This window comes from Molossus molossus, unplaced genomic scaffold (assembly GCF_014108415.1).
Source record: "Molossus molossus isolate mMolMol1 unplaced genomic scaffold, mMolMol1.p scaffold_m16_p_5, whole genome shotgun sequence".
Taxonomy (NCBI): domain Eukaryota; kingdom Metazoa; phylum Chordata; class Mammalia; order Chiroptera; family Molossidae; genus Molossus; species Molossus molossus.
In genome coordinates this window covers 54,217,536-54,226,001 of record NW_023425388.1, presented here as the reverse complement: position 1 = coordinate 54,226,001, position 8,466 = coordinate 54,217,536, and positions in this window count along the sequence as shown.

Below are 8,466 nucleotides of genomic sequence, written 5' to 3'. Positions count from 1 at the left end.
TGTTTGCTTTGAAAATATTTGCCTTATTGAGCAGCTGCTTTCTCAGTGTTGTAACACAATTTTATTGATTGAATTTTTATTTACAGTTGTATCCCTCTACACAACCTTTTTCTCCCCCTTCCTTCCTCAGCTCTGTGGTTGCTCTTATATAATTATCATATCGTTTACCTATTGCCAGAGAAGTATGGTTTGCTGTTCTGCATAAAGCGCTAGATTTTCTGTAGTGATAATCTGTTGACAAATATTCTCTCTGTAGCTATAAGCGAGTCACTTATTCCTTCTCCTCTTTTCCCATCTGTCAAATTGAGATAATGATACTTAACTAGCTGGTAGAGGTGGTGTGAGTATTAATTAGGTGGTATTATGCTCATTCTTTAAACATGAAGTATGTCTAAGTAGTGTTTTTATTTGCTCAGTTGGCTGTTAGAACTTACTGAACCAAACCTGGACACACACCTCACGTTGTTTGTACCTTCCTTCCCCCCCCCAGTCCACTTCCTTTCTTTCAGCTGCACTAACCGTGCTGTTGGTGCTCTGTCCCATTTTAACAATTGCTCTTAGTTTTCTTGTCAGTGGAAAATGCTACCTTACCTGAGCAAGATGATGTAATGAAAAGGGTGTTGGTGTTGGTGTCTGGAGACCTGGTTTAGTCTTGGTGCTATCAATTACTGTCTGAGTTTGAGCAAGGCACTTGAGTGGCCCAGATTTATTGTTGCATCTGTTTAAAAAAAGGGATTAATTCCTGACCTGCCTACCTCGCAGGGCTTTTGTGGGAATGTAGTGAGATAGAATATATGCAAATATGGTTTGTAAGGTAAAAAGTACTGTAATAAAGAAAAGAACTAAGGAATTTAAGTGCATAAGTTTGGGGTTACTTTTCAAATAACTGAAAAGAGAAACGTTAAAGAATTAGTTTCTTGCCATAACCAGTCTCTCAAGTGATGAGGCACTACAGTGAAATTCAGCTTACTAAATGAAGAAGATTCTAAGGAAGTCAGTTATGGTCTGATGCTTTTTTTGTGGCTAAGCTTTTCTTCTCTTGGGAATATAGACTTGACCTAGGATAAGCCTGTAGATGTAATGGGTAAAACGGGAGTGTAAGTGTTGGCAAAGTCAAATATGGAAGATTTTTTTGAATTACAATAACTTGCAAGGATATTCAAGGTGGATATCTATTAAGTGATGCCTTCAGAAGTGTTCCTGTTAGGTGTTGCTAACACTGCTAAGATAGTTTGTGAAGGGTAATTCATAGTGAAACCACATGAGAAAGTTATCCAAAGGATTGCATCATATGATGAGGATTTGAATCTAGTAAATTTTGGTGTCTTCCAAACCTGAGTCTATGCTTCTGGAAGGTATAATTCAGAGCCTTTGTTAGATACATAAATCCTGACAATGTGCAACTGTAAATGTACGTGGTTTACTCATTGCTAAATTCTTCAAAGAAATCTATAATCCCAAATGACCAACAGAATTGTTACACCAGAAATTAGTCCATTTTGATATTTTTGTATTCTGCTACTGTACCTGGAAACAAACCCAATGGATATTTGGGATTTTGTAATGGAAATTTGTATAGAGCATTATTCTTTTTCAATAAATTGTTGTTGTTTTTTTAAAATAAAAACTTAGATTTTTGGCTTGTTTTTCTAACTGTTATTTCAAGATTTTCATGCTTGGAAGAGAAGATGACTTGAGATAGGATCTGACTCACTCTGTTCTTGAAGAACAGTGGTGCGTCTGGGCCATCTATCAAATATTTGAGTGACTCCACCTACTAGAATGCCCTATTTTTCTCAAACTGAGTTCCCCCATTATCAAAGCTGGTAATAGGAGAGGATTCAAGGAGAAATTATTTAATTTTACTCATCCAGAAAAAGGGGACATACTGTAATGAAGGACTGAATGATAAAATAACCAACTATGAAGCACTCTACAAGCCTGCGGTGTCTGTGTTCCTCACAAGGAGGAAGAGTGAAAGATTCATTATTGTTTTTGATTACAGTCAAAAGTACCTATTAGGAAGCAAGTGATGAAATGTGTACACTGGTTATTCAAAAATAATTATAGCCTCTCCCTGGGCAATTTTCATAGTAAAGGGACAAGCACAAAGGATTGTAGCTCTGCATGGACTCTCAGGCATTAGCATGATAGTTGAGAAACTAAGATGGTTGTCAGATTAATTTAAATTCTCCTCAAATTGAGCAGATGCACCAGAATTCTCACTCTACAGGTTTAAATCTCACATGGAGCCTTGGCCAATGAGTTCAGTGTAACTGTAATGGATTAAGCTAAAAACAGTAATACGAAATTAAGACATGAAAGGAAGAGGAATCTGAACTATATAGGGCATGGAGGACCATTGTAAGGACTTCATTTTTCTCTTAGTAAATCAGAAAGATATTGTCAGATATTGAGCAGAGAAGACACAAGATCTAAATTATGATGTAATAGGATCATTTTACGTATTGTATTGAGAATGACTTATAAGAGAGAAAGAAAAGAAGCACAGAGTTCAGATAGAGGTTATTACAATAATCCTGACAAGTAATAGCAGTGGGTAGTGAAAAGTTGTTAAACCTGGATATTACTTTAAAATAGAGCAAACAGGTTTTGCTCATTAACTGGATATGAAGTGTGAAATTAAAAATGGAGTCAAAGTTGACTCCGAGATTTGGGGCCTCGGCAATTGATGGGAAAGAGCTACCAAAAACCAAGGGAAGGAAGACTGTAGGGGAGCAAGACTGGAAGAGAAGATCAGAAGTTTCACACTGAACATGTTAGGTTTAATGCCAATTGCATATCCAAGTAGAGGTGTTCAATAGGCAGTAGAAAAAAACAAACAAAAGAAGTATAGGTAACTGGAATGAAGAAAGAGTTTTTAAGAAAAGAGAGTAATCAAACACCAGTTTCATATGGTTTATCAAGTTGAAAAAATATCAGTCTTTGGACATTTAGGTTGATGTTTACAATCACTAGGCCAAAAGGTCAATAAGAGTGAGGAACAAACCTGTTTGTCCATTATTGAATCTTTCATCATCTTCCAAGTTATTTAGTCCACTATTCTCCTTAAGAGTGTTATCAAAGAGTGTGGCATATTAGAGTCATATGCCTGCCCTGGATTTTAGTCCTGATTTGACCCGTTACTAGCACTATCTTTAACTCATTATATTTTAGTAATTTAATGTAGCTGAAACCAAATGTATTAGCGTACGTATTCTGGGAAGCAGAACTCCAGAGCAGAGTTAGAATTGCAAAAGATGGGATGCTATGTCTATGACAGAGAAAAGAAATATGTTATGAAGCAAATTCTTAGCCAAATTCCATTTTTATTTCTCATTGGATAGCATGGTTTCCCATGGTTGCATTCAGCAGCAAATGAATTGGAATATTTGGTTTTACAGAGAGGCACACCACTGCCCATTAAAATCAGATTTTGCCTGCCACATTAGCTCTATGGCCTTGAGTAGCTTATTAAGATCTTTCCGGCTCAGAAACAATATATATTCAACTTAACTCAGAGGATTTTGACGAAAGTCAAAAGGCATAATATATGTGAATATCCTTTGCAAACTAAAACTACTGTACAAATATAAAGGATTAAGGTTCACAAGAATAATTCTTTTTGTGAAATGAAAGCCTTTGTCTTGACAAATTCAAGTACACAATTAGTTGGGTAGGATCCTTTACCTGGCCTCAAATATCATCCTACCTCAATGTATGTCTTCCATTATAATATATGAACTCAGTATTGGGAGTCCCATGTTACAGAATTAAGAAGCCAGAGGTCATAATACATCATATAGACAAGCACATTGCCTGATGATGTGACTTGCAGAAAACAATAAAACTGTAAAAGCAGATACAATAAAAATAATGTCAAGTGAAGCCATTAAACTATTTTACTTCCTCATGAGATATTGGAAGCAAAGCAATGTTACTGAAATATGAGTAAAACTACCACTTTTCTAGGGTAGTTTATTTCGGGGTAACTATAGGCCAAATCCTGATCTCAGCACAGTTTTGTATAGAGAGGTAGGAAGGCAACCTCTGCCTGAGAGCCACCTTGTTGCAGCACCCTAGTGCACCATTCTCATCGTGGTCTATGTGAACAATGCCCCCTAGAAGCTTTGCAGTGTATAGCCCAAAGCACTACACACAGGGGCCTCAGAAACAGAAATTCTGAGAAAAATATAAATATAGATCAAATAGGATACAAATAAAGGTTTATGAGAACCTTGAATGATCACTAATAATCAGTGAAAAACAATTTTACATTCTTCAGATTTTGGAAAAAATTGTAAAATATAAAATGCCAAGGATTGGCTAAGCTATGAGGAAATGAGTTCTCATCCTTATTTGGAAGCATGAACTGGTAAACTACTCTGGAGAGCCCATTTTAAAATATCTAATAAAATGGATCCTTTCGATGTGAGCCAGTAATGTTAACTTGAGATTATAACTTTGAGAAACTAATGCAAGTGTGATATGTTATGATAAAGGAGAAATTATTGGTATTAAGTGATGAAGGGAGCCCAGGGGCAGAGAGCAGTTAATAGTTTCAGAGATTCTGAGGAAGTCTAGTAGAAAGGGAATCACTGAGGGCTGGTTGAGAATCTACCACCTGACCATTTCACTCCACCAGCTACTATAATTCAAACCACAACCATCTCATACTTAGACCAGTGGAATAACCTCCCAGTAGATGTTCTGCTTCCAGTCCTGTGTTCTACAGTCTATTCTTCCAATAGAAATGGCAGTGATCCTTTGAAGACATCAGATAATTCTCCTACCTCTCGACTGTTCTAAATCTTCCTCCAATAAACTTAAAATAAAATTGATACTAGCTACTCTCCCATCTTCATACCTCATACTGTCCTAAATTATCCTGCTCCAACCACTCAGGTCTCCTTGCGTTTCCTATGATACCCACAAGCTTCTTAAATTTATTGTTTTTCTCCCAGCATCACTTTTGACCCAGACGAATCACAAATATTGCCCTATTAAAAAAGACTTGTCTGATAACCCTACAAAAATAGGACCCTATCACTCTTTATTCCCTTCTCCTGCTTTATTTTTTCTTATAATATGACAAGAATGGAAAAAGGATATATATTTATTTGTGTGTTAGTGTATTGTTGGATTGTCCCACTGAATAAATGATCTCTGAAGGCTGGGGATTTATTTATTTATATACATTCTTTATGTCAGTTTATCATTATATCACAGATGCCTAAATCGGTGTCTATTCCATAGGCAAGCTGAAATGATAATTAGTAAATAAATTAATAAACTAATAGTGATTAACTTAATGAAGAACATTAAATTTGACCACAGAGACTCCATTCTTTTATTATAATTATGAAGAAATAAAATTCTCTCTAAAAGTTGCTAGATAAAAAGATAAAAGCCTAGAACCAAAATAATAATAATAATAATAAAGCCAACTCCATGAGGAGAGCAGATGGGTGAGGAGGAACAGAGCCTGGTAACATAACCTGAGCCCCTGGGTCCAGCCAGGCTGAGAGCCCGTGGCGACCCTGGACTTTTCCGTTATGTGCACCAACACATTTCTTGTTTTCTTAATTCACTTTGATTTGAATTTCTGAGATTTGTTTCTGAAAGAGTCCTGACTGATGACTGATATAATTATCAATCTCCTCATATGAAAATAGGTAAATTGAGATCTGAGAAATGGAAGAGTTCTGATCAAACTCACAAAATTAATGATGGAATTAAAATTTAAGTTTGGATCTTCTGGGTATAAATCCTGGTCTTTTTTTCACTCCATTGCCCAGCTGGCTGCACACACAAACTCAAACCCTCCTGTAATCTCAGGTTGCTGTACATTTACAAAACAGCCCAGTATTAGGGCCAGGAATCCTAGGAAATTAAGTAGGTTAAGATGAAGTCCCCTGTGTTATTTAATCTTTTAAAATTTAAACTGCTACCTCACTGTGCAGGAGGCTCACTCAGAAAAAAAGAAAATGAACAAAACAAAACAGAACACAATTCCTCTAAAGAAAATATCAGGATTAATCCTCTCAGCCAAACTTAATCTATAGATTTGCTAGAGGGAGGAAAATTCCTTTTATAAAGACTTGTTTTTCCTCAGACACTTGTAACATTCATGCTCCCCCCCCCCCCCGGCTTATTGCACGTCATAAATCTTTTAATTCCCTGCATCCTGCTGAATGTAACCCACGCGCTGCTTCTGTTCACCAGGTGGGCGTGACAACCCCTCCAAGCTCAATCCTGGGGCTGTCAGAACTAGAAGAAAATGTCTAGAGAAGAACCTGGCAGAAAGTGGGCATTTGAAAACTTCTATTCTTTAAATACAAACATGAATGTGTCTTGCCTATAGTATCGTAAAACTTTGTAGGGTTTTTTGTTTTTGTTTTTGTTTTTTTAGCTTTTACAGCTTTCAAGGCCTTAGATGATCACCTCAATTGGATTTCATATTTTAAATATTTATTAGAAGATGATTAAAATAAAGCTATAAAAGAGCAGTCTCCACATTATATTTTTATTTTACTGGAGAAAATATAAAATTTGGGATAAACTTTATGTTTTAATCCTTGCATTGATCACTTGTTTTGGAGTTTTTAAGACATTGTCAAAAAATCTATTTAATCCAATTTTTATGAGCAATGTAGTTTATGGTTTATATTAAACTAATATGGTAGGAACAATGTAAGTAAAGCCTGAATCTATACGAATCAGTGACTTGGTTGTTGGGACAAAATAACCTTAAAGAATGTTGTTCTTCAGGTGATGTTAGTTTTTTTTGTTTTTTTTAATTAAGAGATGGCTTCACAGGTTGAGCTTTACCAAACATTCAGAGAACTAATACCTATCCTCCTCAAACTATTCCAAATATTTCAAGAGGAATGAACACTTCCAAGCTCTTTTCACATGGCCAGCATTATTCTAATTCCAAAACCAGATGAAACACTACAACAAAAAAATTACAGGCCAATATCCTTGATGAACATAGATGCTAAAATCCTGAACAAAATATTAGCAAATCGGATCCGGCAATACATTAGGAAGATCATACACCATAATCAAGCAGGATTTATTTCAGGCATGCAAGGCTGATACAATATTCACAAATCAATAAATGTGATATATCACATAAACAAAATGAACAATAAAAATCACATGATTATATCAATAGATGCAGAAAAGGCATTTGACAACATTCAGCACAAATTTTTGATAAGAATTCTCAGCAAAGTGGGAATAAAAGGATTATACCTCAACATAATAAAGGCCATATATGACAAACCTATAGCCAACATCATACTTAATAGGCAAAAATTAAGAGTGTTTCCCTTAAGAACAGGACCAAGACAAGGATGCCCGCTTTCGCCACTCTTATTCAACACAGTACTGGAAGTCTTAGCCACAGCAATCAGACAAGAAGAAAAAAATAAAAGGCATCCAAACTGGAAAGGAGAAAATAAAATTCTCATCATTCTGTGTATAGAAAAACCTGAAGATTACACCCAAAACTACTAGATTTAATAAATGAATTCAGCAAAGTGGCAGAATACAAAATCAACGTCCAGAAATCAATGGCATTTTTATACACCAGCAATAAACTCTCAGGAAGAAAAAATAAAAAAAAATAAAGTAATAATCCCATTTACCATTGCAACAACAACAAAAAAATAAGATACCCTGGAATAAACTTAACCAAGGAGGTAAAAGACCTGTACTTGAAAAACTATGGGACACTGAAAAAAAAACTAGAGGAAGATACAAACAAGTGGAAGCATATATTGTGTTCATGAATTAGAAGAATTAATACTGCCATACTGCCCAAATGATCTATAGCTTTAGTGCAATCCCTGTTAAAATATCAATGGCAGATCTAGAAAAAATATTCCAAAAATTTATGTGGAACCAAAAAAGGCCCCAATAGGCACAACAATCTTGACAAAGAACAACAAAGTTGGAGGGATTACAATACCAGATATCAAATTACTCTATAAAGCCATTGTAATCAAAACAGTCTGGTATTGGCACAAGAACAGACATATAGATCAATGGAACAGAAGAGAGACCCCAGAAATTTACTCATATCATTATGGTAGTTTAATATATGACAATGGAGGCAAGAACACACAATGGAGTAAAGACAGTCTCTCCAATTAATGCTGTTGTGAAAATTGGACAGGCACATGTAAAAAAATGAAACTAGATCACCAACCTACTCCATACACAAGAATGAACTCAAAATGGATAAAAGACTTAAATGTAAGTCACAAAACAATAAAAATCCTAGAAGAAAACATAGGCAATAAAATCTCAGACATCTCACGTAGCAGAATTTTCACACATACGTCACCAAGGGCAAGAAAAACAAAGGAAAAATAAACAAATGGGACTAATCCTGAATAGCTTCTACACAGCAAAGGAAACCATCACCAAAATGAAAAAAGAACCCACTGTATAGGA